The sequence below is a fragment of the Sminthopsis crassicaudata genome, chromosome 3 (assembly GCF_048593235.1).
Source record: "Sminthopsis crassicaudata isolate SCR6 chromosome 3, ASM4859323v1, whole genome shotgun sequence".
In the NCBI taxonomy this organism is placed as follows: Eukaryota; Metazoa; Chordata; class Mammalia; order Dasyuromorphia; family Dasyuridae; genus Sminthopsis; species Sminthopsis crassicaudata.
Window position 1 is genome coordinate 252,968,626 of NC_133619.1, and position 23,190 is coordinate 252,991,815.

General features: G+C 35.7%; 1 protein-coding gene across 9 annotated transcripts in view; it reads right to left on the reverse strand.

Annotated features, from left to right (window-relative positions):
- Positions 1-23,190, reverse strand: part of NRIP1 (nuclear receptor interacting protein 1) — a 166,046-nt gene that overhangs the window by 125,751 nt on the left and 17,105 nt on the right. For 4 of the 9 annotated variants that reach the window (XM_074300440.1, XM_074300443.1, XM_074300441.1 and 1 more), the window contains exon 1: positions 7,231-7,865. The exons of 4 other annotated variants lie outside the window; for them this stretch is intronic. The gene's annotated coding sequence lies outside the window, so the exon portion shown is untranslated. Of the gene's footprint in view, positions 1-7,230; positions 7,866-23,190 lie in introns of those variants that run through there. One more of the 9 variants, XM_074300445.1, reaches the window with a different exon arrangement.

Genomic DNA, 23,190 nt, shown 5'->3' on the forward strand with positions numbered 1-23,190 from the left:
TCCTCTATTTATTCTGAACTTAAGTTATCACATGATTTTGGAATGCATAAGGCCTAAAATGCTTCAAATTTGGGGAAACCTTTTTATTTAATGTTTAAAGTAAAGTTTGGAAATTAAACTGAATTTCAGGCTTCACCATAAGAAATTATGAAGCCTACAATAAATTATTTTGTACAGAGTATTTAATATTTGTTGAACTGAATTAATAATTCTTATATAAGTTCCTATCTTAGAACCTGCTTTCCATTTAAAAAACATCCAAGTTTTATTTGTGACAAAACAAAATTAGATTACTTATTGTGACTGGATTCTAATTTTGAAAATCTTAATTACATTCTAACTTAATTTTAGAAATAAATCTTAAAAACAAAACAAACAAACAAAAAAAACCTAAGGTAGTGGCCAGAAACTGGAAACTGAGTAGATTCCCATCAATTGGAGAATGACTGAATAAATTATATGACTGAATGACTGAAAAATATTATAAAATAATAATAGACTTACATGAATTGATGCTGAGTGAAATGAGCAAGACCAGGAGATCATTACATGCTTCAACAATAATACTATAAGATGATCAGTTCTGATGGACATGCCCTCTTCAACAATGAGATGAACCAAATCAGCCCCAATAGAGCAGTAATGAATTGAATCAGCTACACCCAGTGAAAGAAGTCTGGGAAATCCCAATCCCTCTATTTTTATCCATCTGCCTTTTTGATTTCCTTCACAGGTTAATTGTACACTATTTCAAAGTCCGATTCTTTTTGTGCAGCAAAATAACTGTATGGACATGTATACATATATTGTATTTAACATATACTTTAATATATTTAACATATATTGGTCAACCTGCCATGGGGGGGGGGGGGAGAGGGGAAAAATTGGAACAAAAGGTTTTGCAATTGTCAATGCTGAAAAATTACCCATGCATATATCTTGTAAATAAAAAAGTTAAAAAAAAAAAAAAAAAAACTAAGAAAACTGCAGAGATAAAGTTAAGAATTATTGGACCTCCTAAAAATGGTAATTAAAAATTTCAACACTGCATTTCAAGAAATCATAAATGAATAGTGCCCAGATTTATCAGAGAAACATAAGAATAAAAAGATTCACTGATTACCTCCTGAAATGCAGATGCACCACAAATTTACCTTCTCTGGATTTCTAATCATAACTCCCTGTCAATATCTCAAACTAGATGTTCCACAGACATCAAACTCAACAGTCCAAAACCTGAAGTCAGTATCTTCATCCCTTCTTCCTCAACTCTTTATAACTGTAAAGGATATCACTATCCTCCCAATGTCATCAATGCTTGAAATCTTGGCATCTTCCTTAAATCTTGAGAATACAAAAAGTTATCAAACTGTGCATATACCCTTTGATCCAGCAGTGCTACTACTGGGCTTATATCCCAAAGAAATACTAAAGAAGGGAAAGGGACCTGTATGAGCCAAAATGTTTGTGGCAGCCCTTTTTGTAGTGGCTAGAAACTGGAAAATGAATGGATGCTCATCAATTGGAGAATGGTTGAGTAAATTATGGTATATGAATTTTATGGAATATTATTGTTCTGTAAGAAATGACCAGCAAGATGAATACAGAGAGGCTTGGAGAGACTTACATTAACTGATGCTGAGTGAAATGAGCAGAACTAGGAGATCATTATACACTTCAACAACAATACTATATGAGAATGTATTCTGAAGGAAGTGGATATCTTCAACATAGAGAAGAGCTAATCCAATTCCAATTGATCAATGATGGACAGAATCAGCTACACCCAGAGAAGAAACACTGGGAAATGAGTGTAAACTGTTAGCATTTTTTGTTTTTTCTCCCCAGGTTATTTTTACCTTCCGAATCCAATTTTTCCTTTGCAACAACAACAAAAAAATTCAGTTCTGCACATATATATTGTACCTAAGATATACTATAACATATTTAATATGTATGGGAATGCTTGCCATCTAGGGAAGGGGGTGGAGGGAAGGAGGGGAAAATTCGGAACAGAAGGGAGTACAAGGGATAATGTTGTAAAAAATTACCTATGCATATGTACTGTCAAAAAATGTTATAATTATAAAATTAATTTTTAAAAAATCCTGAGGGCACTCATAAACAATTTGTTGCCAAGACCTGTCAATTTTACCTTCCTAACATCTGTCTCATATGCCTCCTCTCTCAAATCTCTGTTCTAATATATCCTCCACTGACCTGTCAAACTGGCCTTAAAATGAACATGACTATATTATTCTCTAAAAGCTTCCAGTGCTTCCTATTGCCTTCAATTAAAAATCATCTATCAAAACCCTCCTTAAACTGATCCTTTCCTAGCTGTGCAGTCTTTTTATATTTTATTATCCCTCCATATACTCTATGATTCTGGCTTGCTGGTTGTTTTTCAAACAATACACTCATCATTCAAATGAGCATTTTCATTGGCTCTACCCCATGACTAGAATGCTCTCTCTTCCCCATTTTCAAATAACATTAACAACTCTCAAATTTACTCATCCAATTACTGATACTGTGTTAAGATTCTGATGAAGAAGAAAAAACAAGTATTATTTCTGAACTTCAGAAATATTTCTTATATAGAAAAACAGTGAGTCCAAGCAGTTGTTGACTGGTTCTGATCTGAGGGTTTTAAGTGGGCAAGGATAACAGAGGGTATAAAACTCTAAAGAGGAAAAAGAGGATTTGCTATTACTCATAATCGGGGTAAATGAGAGGGTTAGACTAGTAATATTAATGCCCCCAAAAGAAGAAATTTGAGTGCTGAATTTTTCTTTTTTTTTTTTTTTTTTATGAACGGTTAAATTGGAAAAAGAAGACAAAGAATTGAAAATAATATCTTAAAATCCCTAGGATTTCAATTCAATAAGTAGTTTTATTGTAATCAAATATGCTACTATGAAAAAATTCAATATAAGAAATTCTTCTTTCTATATCTTATCTATGCCACATAGGAAAACAAACAAACTCTGAAACTCAACAAACTTCTGATCTGGTATCATAGGAGTTAGGAGTAACAAAGGAAATTTTATCTTGTCGTGGCTATCAAAGGACACAAAAAATAAGGGATTTTTCATTGGATTTTTTTTTCAGATACAAAGTAAAACTTATAGTAAAAATTAACAGAAAAGAAAAACTATATTGCTAGTCTTAATGTCATTCTTATATTATATTATATTATATTATATTATATTATATTATATTATATTATATTATCCACATTTTTTAAAAAAACTGAATCTGGTTTATATATATTGAAAAGCATAGATCAGTTTACATTAAGTATAAAATTTATTTTAGTTATTCAGTCCTTCACAATCCTATACAAATATTTGTGGCCAGATTTGGGATTTTCCTGGCAAAGGTACTGGAATGGCTTGCCATTTCCTTTTCCAGCTCATTTTTACAAATGAGTAAACTGAGACAAGGAGGGTTAAGTGACTTGCCCAGAGTCACACAACTAGAAAGTATCTGAACCAAATCTGAACTTAGAAAACCAAGTGTTCCTGAATCCAGACCCTGCACTCTATCCACTATACCATAATGAATAAAATATTTCATTAAAATTAAATATTTTGAGTGTATTTTGTTCTCCAACTGCAAATCATCACATGATGTGACTAGGCAGTTTTCAGCGGAAGAAACCCAAACTACCAATAGCTACATAAAAAATGTTCTATATCACTAATAATTAGACAAATACAAACTAAAAAAAAAAAAAACCAAAAAACTCTGAAGTACCACCTCACACCCACCAGAAAAGTTGACCCCCCCAAAAAAAAAAAGTAAAATGACAAATGCTACAGAGTCTGTGGGAAAACAAGTACTTTATTGTACTATTGGTGGAGCTCTAAACTGGCCCGACCACTCAAGAAAGTAAGCTTGAACTATGTTAGCCATAACTTAAATTGTGTGGATTTTTTTTATTCTTTTGAGGCAATAGAAGTTGTGATTTGTCCAGTGGCACAGCTAGCAAATTGTTTGAGAATGGGTTTGAACTCAAGTCTTAGTAATCTAGAGTAGGTGCTCCACCCACTGCATCATGGAGCTGTACCTCCTACACTCTGCCTTAGAGATATAACTATTAGGTTAAGATGTCAAAGAGATCTAAAGAAAGAATTCACATATCCAAAAATATTTATAGTAGTTCTTTCTGCAATGGCAAAGAAATGGAAAAGTTGCCTATCATCCACTTTCTGGAGTTCTGATTTTTTTTTTTAATGTTGTGACGTAACATACAGAGCCTTAAAATCCTACCTTAACATTTTAAAATTTCTTTCAAGAATTCTATAGCAATCTTTTAAATAATTAATAATGCTCTCTGGAATTACCAAATAGAGGCTGGAAATCACTGCTTAACAGATTTTGGATCAATATTTTACCTGGGACATATGATTTGAAAAGAAATATAGCAAATTTAAACTGAATGTGCTATTTTTTTTTTTAACTAGCACTCTTTATCTTGCATGGGTTGTCTTTTCAAACAAAATCTAAACTATTTTTATCCATATTTTCTTATGGGATGTACATTATGAAAATCCAATAATTTAAACAAAATCTACAGCTACAGATTAACAATAGTTGGTGATGAGGATTTGTCACACTCACCCCACCCTTTCCCTCTTTGAATTTTTAGTTCTTATTCTTGCAAAAGTCTCCAGACCATTTAATCATGTATGTAGAGACGATATTATGGTAGTAGTATAATAATTGTTATTGTTCTAAGACAGTTTACTTTAAATATTGCTAAAGTAATAGTTTTTCCTTTGAGAATTTGCAATATAACTTAAGTCATGTTTACTGGGAAGTCCCCTCATTCAATTGCCCAGTAGGCATTAAGCCTAGTTTTCAATTCACCTACTGACCCAAAGAAAAACATAGTGAACTCATTTCTGTGGACCAGTAACTTAAAACTCCTTGGGAGGGGTGGGAAAGGAAAGAAGGGAAAAGAGTTTAGAAGAGGTACTTTTGACTCATTCACTCTTGGTCTCTTTTTCAGGGTCAGGTCCCCTAACCTTACAGTAAGAAAACATACTCTCTCAGTAATTGTAGCCAAAAACTTTAAGTACCCAGCCTTAATTAATGTTGCCTCTTTGTCTTCAGTCTTTAACTTTTAGCTGATGTTTCTACCAAAACAAGAATGAAAACATTATTCTTGGTGCTAAACCTCCCCTAAGAACTAAAGAAACTTATTCTAAGTTGCCAGTTAGTCAACAGTCAACGGGCATTTATTAAGTCCATAAGGAGCTCAATTTTTAATAGGAAAGAGAATTTGATTTCTATATATGTTTACATGATTACCAACATTTAGCAGCTCTACTTGTTTAAAAAGTCCATTTATAAGCAGTAGACTTTGTACATGGGTTACCATAAAAAAAGATACTTAATAACTGATGGAGTGGGGGAAGAGAGGAGGAAATTAGGGAAAAAAATGCAAAAGATTCTGAAAATAATTCCTTCCCACTGTCCCTAATTAAGCTAAAACTACAATCCACTCATACTTCATAATTTTCCCCAAGAAATATGTAAAAAACCCCATATATGTGTAAACATTTACTTTTTAAAATTCTCATGCATCTAAAACATGTACTATAATCTAATATTTGATTATTTAAGCAATCATAGTTCAAACGCCAACCAGCTTTCCTGTAACAAATTGAGTATCAAAAAGTCAACGCTTAGAAGCAATACCAATACACTGCTAACATTGTCCTCATCTCCTTATTCTTTCTTAGTAGCACGAAGTAGTAAGAAAAATGTAAAACTGTCTTCCCCGTTAACCAGCCCCAACCCAAATAAATTACTGTTACAAGGAACCTCCTTTAAATTTTTAAACATCAACATGTGTTAAGTTTCAGTTCCCACAAGACTGTATATACACAAACACACACACATCCTGCATTTCCTTTCAAATATTCAAATACTTAAAATATTAATTTCTATATTCTAGTGTTCATTTTTAAGTTTTTTTTTTTCCTTTAAGCAAAGTCAAGATTTTAGTTGTACATCATCAGAAAAATCCCTTAAAAACTAAACTGACCAATCGAAAATGGTAAAGAAATATTCCTAAAAAACTAAAGAAAAAATCCTTATCAACAGTTTAGGGACATAGGTGAAGCAAAGATCCTTTATAAACTTATCTATGCTCAGAAAGCTATTCTTCAGAGTTAAAAGAAACAGTCCTAGAGGCCTCTGGTCAAAGGTGTTTCTTTCACATGGACAGGTGGAGGAGGGGGGGGGGGGAAACATATTTACGTATCTCTAAAGGACGGGGATGAGGAGGTGGGGACGTGCGCGAGAGCATACATACTTATATGGTTTTGTTTTTCTCTCTAGAATCAAACACGATCCGAGATGACAAAGGTAGGAAGTTAATGTATGCACGCCCTAGTGTTACACATAGACAACAGCAAAACAGAGGAGACTGGAAGAAGGGAAAGAAAGTAAATTAGAAGCTGAAGGGGGAAGCGCGACTCCCCAGCACCCAGGGCATCCCCCGAACCGACTCAAGCACTCCGGCGCATTTATTCAGGATACCCTCAGCACTAGGCTACTCCTCTCCACCCAACCGAGGGCAGCCAAGGAGAGCGAAGAGCTGCTCGCCGCTCCCCATCCCCAGCCGAGAAAAGACGACCTGGCGGGCGGGCGAGGGGAGGAAACGCAGAAGGGAGATGGAGATGAAAACGTAACCAGCCATGTTAGTGCTTCAGTATCAGAGTGAAAATTAGTCTTAACTTTTATTTCAATGGAGAGATTTGAGGGGGCGGGGTGGTGGGAAAAGAAGCGGGAGGTGAGCGGAGATTTCGCAGGAAATTAGTCTTGCCAGGAGCCTAGTTTAGGATTTCCACTCACCCACCCTTCCCCCTCCCCTCTGTCTCGAAATCGCGCTCAGTCCGGGCAAGACCGCGCGGCCCCCGCCTCCTCACCCCCGCCCCGCGTGCCCGCTCGGGCAGCTCCTCCTCCAGCCTCCTGGCGGGCTAGGTGCTCCGGGCCGCAGCGCCCAGGCCGCCCCCCTTTTCCCTTCCCTCCCCCCCGCTCCGACCATGGATGAGCAGCCCAAGAGAAGCAATCCGAAGAGGGGGAGCGGGCGCGAGGATTCCCCCCCACTCCCCGCATACATATATACACATAGAGCTCGCCCCTCCCCCTCCGACCGCACATACATCTATGGAGCTCAGGGAGGACCATCCGACCGCACTTCCGACTTACCCCAGTCAGGGTCTCGGGCCGCTGACTCCCGCTCTCGTTCCAGAGGCGCAGTCGGAGTCCGTGCCTGAGGCGGGCCCGCAGCTGCTCCAAGAGCCGAATGGGCCAGAGGCACTTGGCCCGGACCGTGCCTGTTCAGCCGTGTCACTTAAGAACCAATTCAGACGTAGCCCCAGCGACACCCCTACTCCTCCCCCCTTCTTCCCGTCGCCTAAACAATCCCTCAGGTTCTTCCGCTCAGGAGATTAAAAAAAAAAAAAAAAAAAAAAAAGCCCAACAGCATTTTAAACTGTGGAAATCCAAGACAAGCAAACAAAAACAACCCACACCATCAGGGCGGTGACGGTTCCGTAGAAATATCTCCGGCACGTTTCTGGCCCAAGAAAGGCAAGCGGAAAGGCTCGGGGCCGCCGACCCCGCTCCAGGAGGCAAGTTGTAGGAGCAGCCGCAGCTCGGTCCGCTTCCGGCCAGCCTCGCTTTCCCCCAATACACAAAGCTGGAGAGGGAGGGAGCTGGTCGGGCCGCCGCCGCCTACTCGTAACCTCCGCCTCCCGGTCCCCTTCGGGCCAGCCCTGTCTCTAGTTCGGGGCTCTGCTGCAATGTCTGCGAGGCTGACTTTCAAAGCCTCAGCAGCAGCGGCGCTCCTCCCTCCACCTCTTCGGTGCAGCCCGGTCCCTCCCCTCGCTCTCCACGCCATTCATCTGTTCAGCCAAGTTTCTTAACCCCTTTTTTCCCTTTTTCCCTTTGTCATGGGGCGGGTGAGGGGGAGGGAGAGAAGAGAGAGCGAGCAAGCGAGAGCGAGACAGAGAGAAGTCTATAACAGAGCTTCAGGAGCAAAAGCAAAAGAGTTAAGGAGCATCGAAAATTTCAGATTAATCAGACTGTGCACGGAAACAAAATTTCAGGACGTTTTCCCTCTAACTCCTCCACCCAAAAGGGAAAAAAAAAAGTCCTTATTTTCATCTGTCGGTCCAATCCAGCCAATGGCCCTCCTTGACCTTTTCTCTAAAGACAAGTCCTTTCTACATGGGTGAAGTCATCATTTCCTTTTCCACAGGCCAAAAGAACACATCCGAAAGAGATCCCCTTCTAGACCAGAGGCTGGGCCCTCGGCTTCCAAGTCTTGGTTCTTCTTGGTATCTACCTTGTGGTACACCAAAAGTGTTTGAGTGAAAACACTTATGTGGTTTCCATTCCCTCTACTACTGCCAGCTTGCAGAAGGTTTTCTCAACCATAGCCTCTTCAGTAACCCTTTCTATTCCCTTAAAGTTTACTCGCTAGCAACTTGAATGATCCTGGGACCATTTTAATCCTATGATAAAACGAAAAAATGTATCAAGTCAAGAGAATTCCTCTTTAAGCCTTTACAATTGAAACTCTGAGGCAGAAATAGAAGCCCACAGGAAGAACTTATTCTTCCAACCTTCTGTCATTTGAAAAATCCTCAGTGAGCATTTGTCAATAATTCACTACCATTGACTAAGGGGACCAGGACCCAAAGAAAGAAATCCTAGTACTAAAAAATAATTTCCTTTTCTCTCTCTATGTCTCTGTCTTTCTCTCTCTCTGTCTGCCTCTGCCTGTCTGTCTGTCTGTCTGTCTGCCTCTCTCTCTCTCTCTCTCACATACACACACACACACACACACACACACACACACACACACACACACCAACAACTTATAAGAACTCCAAAACAGCAATCATAAGGCAAATCAACAAATTGAAGCTTTTTAATCCAATCCAGAAATTCACACAAACATGATCAAGAATTTCTGGGGCTTAGGAGAAAGAAAATCAGCTTGAGCTCTGAGAAACAGGACTGAAAGTCTGAAAGGAGGAATATATCAGGGAAGTTAATAAATTGGGTTGGAGATATCAGACAGCACAAATGAAACACTTCACAAGGATCACAAACTAGTGGAAGTTCTATCAATTGAAGTCTGAAGCCAGACTCCAACCCTTACCTTTTAGAACATAATAGGTAGGACAGTCAACCCTTGGAGATTACAATGCATTTGATAGGGCCAAGCCCTAATTGTATACTCCTTCAGAATCAAAGTAAGAGACAGGGTCAACTTAGTGCCTGGTTACCCTCAAAGGTCTTTAGAGTAGGCCTGAGACCATTGACATCTCTATATCTGACTGAGGTTTGTCAGAGCTTCAGTAAAGCACAGAACCAATTTCATTTTAGAATGTGCAGCTAGAAGGAAAAAAGACATGGGCAAAGGCCAATACCTACAGTGAACCACTAAAACACAGATGAAAACTGAAAATTGTGGGGTAGGATTAGAGCCTAGTACCACCCATGTGAACCATAGCTTTACCATCCATACAAATATAAAGATTCAGATATGTTTGTAAATGATATCTGTATCATATTTATATATAATACTTCCTTTATATAAGGACAATGTCATGTTATAAAGACTCAGAGAAAGGTCTTTTATGAAAAACTAGACAAATAGATGTGTAAAAATAACACGAGCAGCAAAAAGATGGGTGACTATGTTAAAGAATTCAGTTGCAAACATTATAGTATGTCAGCTAATTCATTTTTAATTGTTTTAAAGAAGATAAAACTAAAAAATGAAAAGTCACATAAACACTTAGAAGCTGAGTATGGTTGTGTGTGTGTGTGTGTGTGTGTGTGTGTGTGTGTGTGTGTGTAAGGGGGGGGGAGGGAGAAGGAAGGGAGATTAACTACATCTCACTGATCAAGATGAGAGGTCTGAGTTTTCTCCAGCAAGATTAGCTTTTACAGAGACTAAGTTTGAGGCCACTAAAATGTTATCAAATACTGTATATCATGCTACAAGTATCTTGTCTTCTCAGTGTTCTGAGACTAGATACATTTCCACAATTAACAAACCTGTAGTAGCTATAATGTTCTCAAAGGAGTGTCTTCTGTTACAAGTGTCTTGTCCACTGGGTGCCCTTAGTCTAGATGTATTTCCGAAGAGAGCTGGCCTTTAGTGACTTGAATGTTCTTAGAGCATGTGTTTTTAACTTGAAATATTTTGTCCTCTCAATATGAAACAATTGAGCTAATTTTCCCCTCCTCCAAAGTGATATCCCCAGGTGTTACACATTGTATATATTTTCCAGATGTATCCATTGGTTGAACAGATATTTCCCCCCCCATCCCTCACATAACCCCTCTACATGACAAATGCACAGGCAAGATCCTTGAAGATTGGCAGCTCAAAGGGAGTGGTTTAAAGAAGGAGAAGGTAAAGGGGAAGGAGGAAAAGGTTTCAAGTTGCCCATTGCTCCTTCCACTTAACTCCAGGGAAGAGGGAATTCTAAGGTCTGCCTTAAAAAAAAAAAAAAAAAAAAAAAAAAAAAAAAAAGTTATGAAAGGGGAAATGTAGAGAATTATAACTTTTTAAGCAGATGATAAATTACTAATAATTGAGAGGCTTTCTTTTATGCCCTTGAAGATAAAGAAAATAAGAGAAATTGGGTGACAACCTGACTTAAAAAGCTGAGATAAAGAAATGAAAGACAGCAGAGGAGCTGAAAAACTGCTGTTAGGTAAAGCAGCTTGAAGCAGTCAATTGATAGAAAGCTTCAATTGAGTAATTCCTGATTAGTAGAAGAGAAAAAAACAAATTTTATTGACCAAGGGTTCCAATGACAATTATTACCTGTCACTGCCACCTAAAAATGAAGAGGTGAAACTTCTCAGAACGGCTTGTTGATTTCTTCTGCCACTTTGGTTTGAAAAGGAAGCATAGAGGCGATTTAGCAGCTGCATTGCTATCATTATCAACTGGATTTAAGAGCCAACTTGAACAGTGTTATAGTGAGTACCTTTCTGAATGAATAGTACAGAATCCAAGTAAATGAGTAATTGGCTGAGCTAGTCTGTGAGAGATGGCTAGTCTGATTGATGAGCTTTAAAATTTTCTAGCATAAAGAGAACTGCTATTCATATCAAAAGCTAAAACTTCCTAATCACCCTTTTAAGAATGATAGTTAATAGGAAGAAAGGTAAATTGTATGTTTATAGGAAAGAGAAGAGAATTTGCCCAGGTAAAGAGTAAATAGTAAATTTTTAAGTTAAAAGAAAACAAACAAGCAAAAAACATAGCTTACTGTGGTACAGATGTTCCTGAATGAACAGTAACATCAAAGCCTGTCATTAAAGAATTATGAATTATCCTGACCATAGGTTTTTCTCCCTTAACTGCTTACTCAACAGGTTTCTGTATAGCCCACTTTTCACCATGGATATTGAATGCATCTGTGATATAGTGTGATCTGGGTTTATATGTTTGTTATGATATGATCATCTCTATAAATATTTATGTATCTGTATCTACCTTAATATATATCCTATCTACAATATTTATTTTGTGCTATTGTTAAGTAAATAGTTATATTTAAAATCTAAAAGTAACATCACTGTGAATGACTGCTTGTATAGTTAGAAAAAGCATCGGATCAGGGCCCACAAGCTAGACAAGAGAGTAAGAGAAGTGCATTTCCTTTCAATAAAGTTATCCCTAGGGCACTGAGAAAATTTGAATGTAATCTTGTAGTGGTCGTCTGTCTCTGGGAATCTAGACTTGCCGAAGTGAAAGTAAATTAGAAAGAGGCAGTTAATCCAGACAAAATGGGGTAGTTATATAATGAGGTGAGAGCCCCCAAGTTTGATTCTTATGATCACTCTATCTATAGACCCACATTTGTCTTATTAAACCTACAACAAAAATTAGAACATTTTAATAAGAAATAAACTCACTGAAAAAGAGAATGGAATAATTATAACTCAATGACTCTAATAAAAACAACAACTATTGGAACAAGGTCAAAAGAAATAGATGAAAGAAATCCCAAGGTAATTCTCACCTAAAAATGACTAACCTACAAATCAATTTGAAGAATGACAATTTAAGTCACTGGAATCCTTAAAACTCTTATAAATCAAAATATGTTGATATATATATATATATATATATATATATATATATATATATACATATACATATACATATATATATATATACCCATATATAACGGATAGACCTAATTCAAAGAGTGCTCTCTTAGTTTAGATTTGTTTCTAGAAAGAAATAAGGGACTCATAGGTCTTTTAATAGTTAAGTCTTTCAACAATCTAAAACAAAAGAAGGATGATGTCGATACTGTATAAAGGGCATTCAACAAGAATACTATAAAGCACTTAATTTGGAGAGACCAGAAATCCCTCACCTCCACTAGGCCAAGATGTGGTGATATTCTAAATCAAAAGAGACTATAAGAATTGTATAAGAATTGTATGAACTGTATAAGAATTGACCTTTAAATGTCCTTTGGTGACTAGGAAGCCCCATTAGTATGGCTGGAGGTTACCAGGAAGTTGCACCAAAGGAGGCAAAAAAGTTCGAGATAATAAAATAGAGTAGAGAGTGGTCTTATCATGCCATTTCCCCCCAAGAAATCATAAAAGAAAACTTGCCTCTATTAGAAGAACCTGAAGGCAAGTGAAAATTTAAAAATCATCCCCAGAAAGAATTCCTAAACTGAAAATATCAGCAATATCTAGAGGCAAAATCGAGAGCACCTAAGACAAAGATATTGTACTGAATAAATCAGTCAACTAAGCACAAATGTTCCCCCACATGAAGTATGGGAGTATCACTGTGTGACTCAAAAGGAGTCAGAATAGACATCTCTACTTTCTTCTCCCTTTACCCTTATCTAAGGCAGGCTTTAATTACTGCCAGGAGGAAAAGCAGGAGGTTGGAGTCAAAAGCTTGGCCATTCTGATCTCAGAAAGAGTGGGGCCCAAGCTAAAAATGTATCTATATTCCAGGCTAGAATATATCTATTCCCCGAAATATTATTAGCCTGAGAGATGTGGTTTTTAGGTTCAGGTTAAGCTTCTGATCTCTTGATTAGGGGAAGCACAACTCCAAGTTTTATATCAAGGTTTTCCTCCTCAGCAAATACTAGTTCTAGAATGAACATACATAACAAGTTGCGAAGATACTAATTTATCCAAGTCATTAGCAAAACAGACATTAGAGAGAGTATATAAAGATGAATATATACCAGACAATACAGAATGAAGAGAAAACTGTAGCAAGGTCCTCAGTGAAGAGAGTTCAAGATCACATCCAAGGTGAAATTTCTCAAAATCTCTGAAGGAAACTGAATACTGCTAGCTCCTCTTAAGTTGACTTCTCCCCCAGAGTCTTAGTCTCCTTTTAGCAACCTGAAAGGAAATTTGGAGTTGTCCATCTCTCTTAAAGATGGAAAGAAACACCCAAAGTAACTTCAAGAGTTGACGAACATGAAAAAATTGAAGATTTAAGACCCTAGCACTCTACCAGTCTTGACAAGTCTGTCCTGTTCTTCAAACAGGAACAACGCATTAATCTCTATGAATAGGAAGAGTGTTTCATACACAAAAAAAGGCAAAAACACGTTTGCTCCTCTCAAAGTGTTCAGATTTTAATATTCGAGATCACTTGCAGATAATTATATACATACAAGATGCATACAGTGTCATTTGAAGATAATCTGAGAGTGAAAAGACTTGATGAAGAAGAAAAGAGGGAACTGTGAAGGCTCCAGCAGAAAGTTAGATTTAAGCTTAGTCTAAAAGGAAGGAAGCTATGAGTCAGAGGTAAGATAAAAGCACATTCCAGGCATAGGGGACAATTAGAACACACATATGGAATGTAAAAAAAAAAAAATATATATATATATATATATATCATAATGCGAATAATAGTAACAGGCCAAAGTTGGACTCAAAAGCATATGAAAGAGAATAAAGTGTCATGTAGAAAGAGACCAAATGGTACAGGGCTTTTGATGCCAAATAGAACATTTAATACTTGATTTTAGAAATAATGGGGGCCACTAGAATTTATTGAATAGAGAGGTGACATGGTTTGAGCTGTGCTTTGGGAAAATCATTTTGGCAGCTGAGAGGAGGATAAGAGATGGATTAGAGAGATCAATTAGAAACTTATTACAAAATTATTATAAATATTACAAAAATTCAGGCAAGAGGTGATGACAACATGAGGTGACAATAGATTGAATATGTGAGATGAGTGTGAGTGAAGAGTTGAAGATGACAGCAAGATTCTAAGCTTGGGTGATTGAGGGAATTATAGTTTTCCCTAAAATTATAAGATACTTGCTATTGGGGAGAGTTTGGGAGTAAAGATGATGATTTCTGTTTTTAACATATTGAAGTTAAGATTTTTATAGATAAAACAGTTTGAGATATAAAAAAGGCAGTTGGAGATGCCATACTGAAGGTCAAGAGATATTAGAGCTGGATCTACCTATGTGGAGTTGAAAACTGCATCAGTGGGAGCCAATGAGATCATTAAAGGAGATAATATAAAAGGATGAAAGATGAGTGCCAAGGACCAATTCTGAGGGAACACCACTTGACTTGGATTGAAGATCCAGCAAAGGAGACTTATAAAGGAAGATGAGAACCAAGAGAGAACATTGTCACAAAGAGGAGCCAGAATCTACCAGAAAAACTGATGGACAATGTCAAAGAATACAAATAGGTCAAGAAGGATAAGAATTGAGAAAAGACAATTAAAAGATCATAGTTAACTGGAGAAAACTGATAAAATGACGGTGGAAACCACTTTTCAGAAGATTGAGAAGCAAGTGAGAAGACAAGAAGTAGAGGCATCCTGTAAAGACAGCTTTTCCAAGAAGCCTATGCTAGAAGGGGAGGAGATAAAAGATGATAGTAGATCAGTGAAGGGGTTTTGTTTTTGTTTTTAGGATGGAGAAAGCATGAATCACTTTGTTGGCAGTGGAGGAAAGGATCAGTAAGTAGGGAGAGACTGAAGATTAAAGAGAGAATTAGATTAATAGAAAGGCCAATCTGTGGAATAAAATGGGAACAAATAGTATTAATTTTTCAAATGGAAAATTTTGCCTTAACAAGGAGGAGGATAGGAGGCATTCTCCTTTTCTTCATGAGACAGGTGAGGAAGAATTAAGTGATGTGAGAGGTAGGAAGAAAAGGGAGCTTTGGGGAAATGTCCTCAGTTTTTTTTTTTAGGTCAAGTATAAGGTCAGATTCTCAACTTAGAATTAAAAAGAGCAAGTGCTATGGTAGGCTTGGGAAGAAGAGAGAATGTTTGGAATAGCAACTATGGAGAATGAAATAGTTGATGCTTAGGGAAGTATGAAAGTATTGTCCTACTGCAATGAGGGCCCAGATGAGTTTGCACAGCATAAATTTATAATGTGTTCAATGAATATGGTTTCATGATTTTTCCCAGTTTTATTCAGTAAGAGAATAGATAGTAGGACTGATTCATCAAGGATTTGAGATAAGGAAGTGAAGAAAAGTGTAGCCAGTGCAGGATGATGGCCTGTGAAAAAACTAAATAGAGAGATTTGATGAGTTGTATTAAGGACAAAAAACAAGGTTAGAGGGAAAGAATAAATGATAAAAGATTTTAAAATTTCAGAATTCTGAATCACAGAAGTAGAACACTTCTGTCTGATGCAAGATCAAGCAGAGGGGAAGTGGAAAAAGACTACATTGAATATTTTGATGGACTGAGGAGTTGAGTATTTGAAAAAATATTTACCAATGAAAGGAAACTTAATGAATCATTTATTCATATTATGATCTTTCAGAGTAAATTTTGCACAACTAACTCTAATATGGTAATAAGCTTTTATCATAACTTGGATATCTACATTTCTTATGTTTTATGCTTTGCTGTGGTGAAGATACATAAAAATTTTGTTCTTTTACCACACTAAAGATTCTTTACTTATATAGGAGAATAACATTGGTCTCAATTTTCTTTTTTGGTTGTGTCATATTACTATAAAAATACTGGTAAAAGACATTTAAAATTTTTTTCTTGATTATAGGATTGTTTTCAGTGATTTCCAACTCTTTATGACCCCATTTGAGGCTTTTTTTGGCAAAGATACTGGAGAAGTTTGCTATTTCCTTCTCCAGCTTATTTTACAAATGAGGAAACTGAGACAGAGTTATGTGACTAATCCAGGGTCACACAGCTAGTGTCTCAAGTCAGATTTGAACACATGAAAATAAATCTTTTTGACTGCTAGTCCAGCACTGTATCTACTGCACCATCTAGTTGTCCAATAAAAATTTTCACTATAAGTTAAAAATGAGCATTGAATATTATTATTATTATTCTACAAATAAGCCAAGGGCTCTAACTTAGGATAATAATATAAATGAATGTGTTGGGTGAAATATTAAACATACAAGGAATTGTAGGATTTCATTTCTATTAATATTTATAATTTTAAGGAGCTTTAGAAAGCAAATTCATTTTAGTAACATTGGGTGAAGATACTCTGCTGATGTGAATGGTAGGATGAAGGCAAATGAGAAAAAAAGCATATCTAGAAGAACTAGAAGGAAGAAAAGACATAACTGAATAAGATATGGGAATATTTGGGGGGACAAGAACCATAATTTCATTCTTATTAGGAACTTCTCTACAAATGCAGGGTGGTACCTAGTTTGTAATTTATAGTTTTAGAGAGTAGCCCAGAGGACTGAAAAATTAAGTGACTTAGCCAGAATTACACAGCTAATAAGGTTGAAGATTGAACTTGAACCAAAGTCTTTATGATTTTATCCATTATACAACATTACTACTATGCACAAGAATTTAAAAGAAATTAAAAGGATTAAGTCTTTGAACTGAGTGAGCACTGTTACTAAGTCAAATCTATTTGTACATTTTTTGATCAAATGGTGGTATTAGAGAAAGGTCATTTGAAACAGGAAACCTTTGAATATGAAGCAATCTTCATTGGTTGCCTGGGAACCTAATCACATTCAATCAATGCATTTATTGAATGTTTACTAAAGTACTACTAGACACTGTAATGAATATGAAGATGTTTAAAACAGTCACTTTACCAAAAGAAATATCCAAACTAGTAGGGAAAATTAAAAAGAAATTTCTTAGTTTATGAAAACCAGACAACCTGAATATGGAGAAAGTTAAAGTAAAGAGAAAAAATCCTGACTTTCATTTACTTGGTCTGTAGTAGTGATTGAGACAGAGGCAAAAATAGTGATTATGACAAATAAAAGTGGCAGACTAGCAATAGGAGTGAAGTTATATGATGACAATTGTAGAGAGAGTAGTGTTGGAGGAAACAATATTGGAGATCTACATACTCATTGAAAAACACACAAGGTTAGAAATAAATATTTCATTAGTCAACACTTTAGGTTAAATTAGTGGAAATCACAATTTCTGTCCATTTGTTAATTGTTCTGAAGCCATACTTTTCAGAAAATGGCCTCAGCTTAGTTCATAGGGTTTTTCTCAAACAAGTGATTCTAGGTATTGGCATTATTATAATCTATGTTATTGTCATATGGACATAGACCAACCACATATATAGGCATCAGAATTAAATTCACATTTCTAATATCATATATATCAACACTTACAAGGGTCTACTAATCCACTCACTATTTAGATTAGTTCACTTACCTGCTCTCACCCTGGTCTGTTAGGATTGCTATTAAACTTACCACTATGTGGTAATTCTCTTGTTTTTTTTTTAACTTTTTTTTTGTTTTTATTAAACTACCATTATGTGGTAATAAACTTTTTCATGGTCCTGGAGGTAATGTTACTAAAGGGAAATACACCTTCTCCACTTAGTACTCCTAATTCTTGAGCCTTGATCTGATGCATTTTTCTATATATTGCCAGTTACTTGTAATATAAAATACTCTCACAATGCAAGAAATACAACCAAGCAGTCGCAATAGTGATACTTTAAATCTTGAGTATGTGATATAAGAAAAAGATTTTTTAAAATACTATTTTGTATGCTAGCATATTAAAGTCAATGCATACATAATAAAATACAACACAATATATATTTTAAACCTGGCACGGTCTCTCACCAATTCACTGAGTATCCATTGTGAAGAGTGGAAGCTAGGTAATACAGTAGATAAAGTGATGGCACCTTGGGCTTGGAATCAGGAAGACATGAGTTCACATCTAGCCTCAGACATTTACTAGTGTGTGACCCTAGGCAAGTTACTTAGCCACTATATCCATCAGTTTCCTTAACTATAAAATGAGGATATTAATAGTATTAACTTTACAGGATCAAATGAGAAAGCATTTGTTTACAGTACCTAGTATATAATAGCTACTATAATTTGTTGTTGTTGTTGTTATTGTCCTCTTGTGTCTGCCTCTTCATGATCCCATGGACCATACTATCCATAGGGATTTCTTGGAAAAGTAGTTTGCCATTTACTTTTCCAGTGGATTAAGGCAAATAGAGTTTAACTGACTTGGCCACAGTCACATAGCTAGTAAGTTACTGAGGCCAGATTTTAATTCAGGTTTTCTTGATTCCACGCCCAGAACTCTGTCCATTAAGCTACCTAGATGTCATCAGGTAATATATAAATATTAGCTGTTACTGCTTCTACTACTACTGCTGTTGCTGCTGCTGCTGCTGCTGCTACTACTACTACTATTTATGAGAAACTGTCAGGAAAGCACATGAGAGAAGAAAAAAGTTTAGGGTAACTCACAATTCTGGACTGACTTTGATGTGATTGGTTCAATCAGAAACATCTGCATCATCAAAAAATATGCTTCTTTATTTAATATTGGACTGTTGATCCTCACTTATTGAGGAGATCCTCTTCTCTTCTCTAGTGTAGCATTTGCACTTCTTTCAATTAGCCGCTATGCTTAAAAGAATGCTTAGAAAGTATTAGTTCTTAATGTGAGTGGCAGTTCTCTTTAAGCTAGAGACCTTCAAATAGTTTGGTGATCTCTGGATTAAACAGACTAGGCCAGCCAAGTATTCACTCACTTGAATGCTGTACCAGCATACCTTGTTATACTTCATTTTATTGCACTTTATAGATGCTGAGATTTTTACAAATTCGTCACCAAGCAAGTCTATTGGCACCATTTTGTCAACAACATATATTCATGCCTTTTATCTATGTCACATTTTCACAATTCTTGAAATAGTTCAAACTTTTAAAATTAAGGCACATACATTTTTTAAAAGATGCAATCCTTAATATACTATAGTATAATATAAATACAATTTTTATATGCACTGGGAAACAAAAAATTTTATAGCTCACTTTATTGTGATATTTGCGTTATTGTGATGATTTGGAAACAAACCTGCAATATCTCTGAGATATGCTTGTGTTGTCCATTTAGAGTAGAAGTCAAAGCAATACAGCTCAGGTTGACTCATTAAGCTAGGCAAACATACCCAAGCACTTTACCAAGAGAGCAAAGGATCTACAAAGCACTTTCTGCTTTTCCTTCTGAAGCAAGAGGTGGCATAGGAAGCAACAGGTCTTTATTGGGAACTTTATCTCTCTGAATCAAGACAGCTTTGAAGAGCAATGCTTTTTACTGGAGCTGCTAGTCATGGGAGTCACTCCTCTCTCACACCACTCAAGAATCTCTCTTGCTTTCACTACCACATTTCCAATAGAACAGCTCTGAAGTCCCTTGCTTTGTCTTCAATTCTGCTAATATCGCTATGTTAAAGTCTTCTATAACCTGGTTTCTTTCTAGTTCCTATGGCTTAACTGAACATAACTCATTCTTTTACTTAAAAAGTAATCTCTACCCAAAGTTTCCTTATAAAACTGACAATCTTTTAAAAAATTATATCATAAACAAAGAATAGCCTATCTCAGATCTGTGGAGAAGGAAGGAATTTGTGACTAAAGAAAAACTAGAGTACATTATAAAATACAAAATGGATAATTTTGATTATATTAAATTAAAAATTTTTGAACAAACAAAATCAATGTAGACTAATTAGAAGAGAAGCAGTAAAATGAGAAAAAAATTTATATCCAAGGGTCCTTATAAAGGCCTTATTTCTAAAATATACAGAGAATTGACTCAAATTTATAAGAATACAAGCCATTCTTCAATTGGTAAATGGTCAAAGGATATGAACAAACAATTTTCAGATGAAGAAATTAAAATCATCTCTAGTCATGTGAAAAAAAAAATGCTCTAAATCACTTTTGGTCAGAGAAATGCAAATTAAGACAATTCTGAGATACCACTACATACTTCTCAAATGGCTAAGAAAATAGGAAAGATAATGATGAATGTTAGAGGAAATGTGGAAAAATTGGAACACTGATGCATTATTGGTGGAGTTGTGAACTGAACCAACCATTCTGGATAGCAATAGGGAATTATGCCTAACGAGCTATCAAACTGTGCATATCCTTTGATCTAGCAGTGTCTCTATGGAATTCCAAAGAGATAATAAAAAATGGAAAAGAACCTTCATGTGCAAAAATGTTTGTGGCAGCCCTTTTTGTAGAGACAAGGAACTTGAAACTGGGTGGATGCCCATCAGCTAGAGAATGGCTGAATAAGTTATAGTATATGAATGTTATGGATTGTTCTATAAGAAATGATCAACAGGATGATTTCAGAGAGGCCCAGAGAGACTTGCATGAATTGATGCTGTGAAGTGAGTAGAATCAAGAGAACATCATATACAGTAACAAGATAATTATGTGATGATCAATTCTGATGGATGTGGCTCTTTTCAACAGTGAGGTGATTCAGGCAATTCTAATGGTTTTGTGATGGAGAGAGCTCTCTGCATCCAGATAGAGGACTGTGGGGACTGAATGTGGATCACAATGTAGTATTTTCATTTTTTGTTGTTGTAGTTTACTTGCATTTTGTTTTCATTCTCACTTTTTCTCTTTTTGATTGGGATTTTTCTTGTGTAGTATGATAATTGTGGAAATACATATAGAAGAATTGCACATATTTAACATATAGGATTAAACATATAGAATTACTTGCTATCTGGGGGTAGGGAGAAGGGAGAGAGGAAAAAAATTTGGAACACAAGGTTTTGCAAGGATGAATGTTGAAAATTATCTGGGCATATTTTTGAAAATAAAAACCTTTAAAATAAAAAATCATATCAATCTCCAAAAATGTCTATGATTTATCATCTTTAAGTTCTATCTTCTTTAGTTATAAAATAGTATAAGGTCTGAAGTCTTCACTATTCTCTATGGCTACCATTGAAAATATTTATTTACAATCATATTTCTCCAATTTTAATAAATAAAAGATCTTTCTCCATTTTTATATTATAAAGGTGCTCTGACCTAGCAAGATCTTTTTGCTTCTTGACTCTACTATATAGTATGTTAGCTATTCCTTCCAACTTCATGAGACCTGAAAACTTGATGAACATATTTTTGTCTCCATCAAAATCTTTGATAAAAAAAAATTAGGTGTTAGAGATTCATGTAAATCCCTGGAATACATCCCCAAAAACTACATGCCATGTTGACATTGACCCATTAACTCTTTCAATTTGTAAAAAAAAAACAAAAAAACAAAAAAACATCTTTGTAGAGTGAATTGCATGGGGTCTAATAAGATAATCAAAAGAGATAATATATGGAGAAAAGATGTGAAAATCTAGAATAGAAACTTGAGGTACATCCATAAATGGATGCACGACATGGACCTTGAGAAGGAGACAAAGAAAAATTGATCAAATAGGTGGGAAGAAATACAGGAGTGTCACAATAAGACAGGAAGGAAAAGAGTATCCATAAAGAGATGGTGGTAAACACTATAAGAAACTGCAAAGAGGTCAAAGAGGATGAGGATTCAGAAAAGTCTATTGGATTTAGTAATAAAGATATCATTAGTGACCCTGAAGAAAAAATATTAATGGATTGCTGAGGAAGGAAGTCATGGTACAAGGGAAGGAGAAGTTAGTAGAAGATATAAAAGTAGAAACAACTTAGATGCCTGAGACGCTGAAAGGTGACTCATTTATCATTTATAATTTGAAAGTTGCCTAGGACAGTGAGAGTTGAAATAATTTGCCCACACACAACTATCATGTATCAAGGAATTAGACTTGAACCTAGCTCTTCAGTGTTAAGCTGTGTCTCAAATGGAATATAAATAGGTAAACAAATTGCTTCTGTCCATGTGCATACCTTGAATTCATCACTTCTATCAGAAAGTAGTACATTTAAGCATAGTTCTTCTGCAGACATGGTTAGTCATTGCATTACTCAGAATTTATCAATCTTTAAAAGTTGTTTTTCTTTACAATGTTATTGTCCTTATATAAATTATTCTCCTGGCTCTGCTTATTTTACTTGAAATTAAATCATCTACAAGATTTCTTTAAAATCATGTCTTTTGTTATTTTTTGTAATAATAATATTTGATTATATTCTCTTTGGCTGTTCTTTAAATGATAGACACCCCTTGAATTCTAGTTCTTTGTTTTTGTTTCTTCCTTCACTCCTCCATTTCTAGACCAAAATGTTTGATTCACTTGGAACTAATAAGCCTCTCTCTTATTTTCCAAATCCTATCCCTCCCTTTTTTCTGCATCAAATTATGTATATTTAATCCTTCTTTGCTCATTTCAGAGAATTTCTGATGCATGTATTTTTTTTCTTTGAAATGGAAGTATTGGATTTTGACTGTGACATTCCTAGGACTTATCTTTTTGCTATTTCTTTCAGAAGATTATTTTTGAATCTATTTTTCTTTTTGTCCTCTGGTTCTGATTGATCAATAAAAATTTACTAAGTGCCTACTATGGACTATATTGAGCACATGGTATACAAAAAAAAGTAAAAGATAATATGTACCCGCAAAGAGTTCACAATCTAATAGGGGGACAACAAGTAAACAAATATGTACAAATAAGCTTTATACGAATAAATCAGAAATAATTAAAAGAGGTAAAGACACCAAAATTAAAAGGGTATTTTTGGAAAAAAAGTTAACTAATAGGAGGGTCAGAAAAAGCATCATGTTAAAAATACTGCCTAAGCTGCATCTTAAAGGAAGAAAAGAATTCTATTAGACAAAGGTAAGAAGAAAGTTCATTCTAGATATTTGGGACAGTCAGT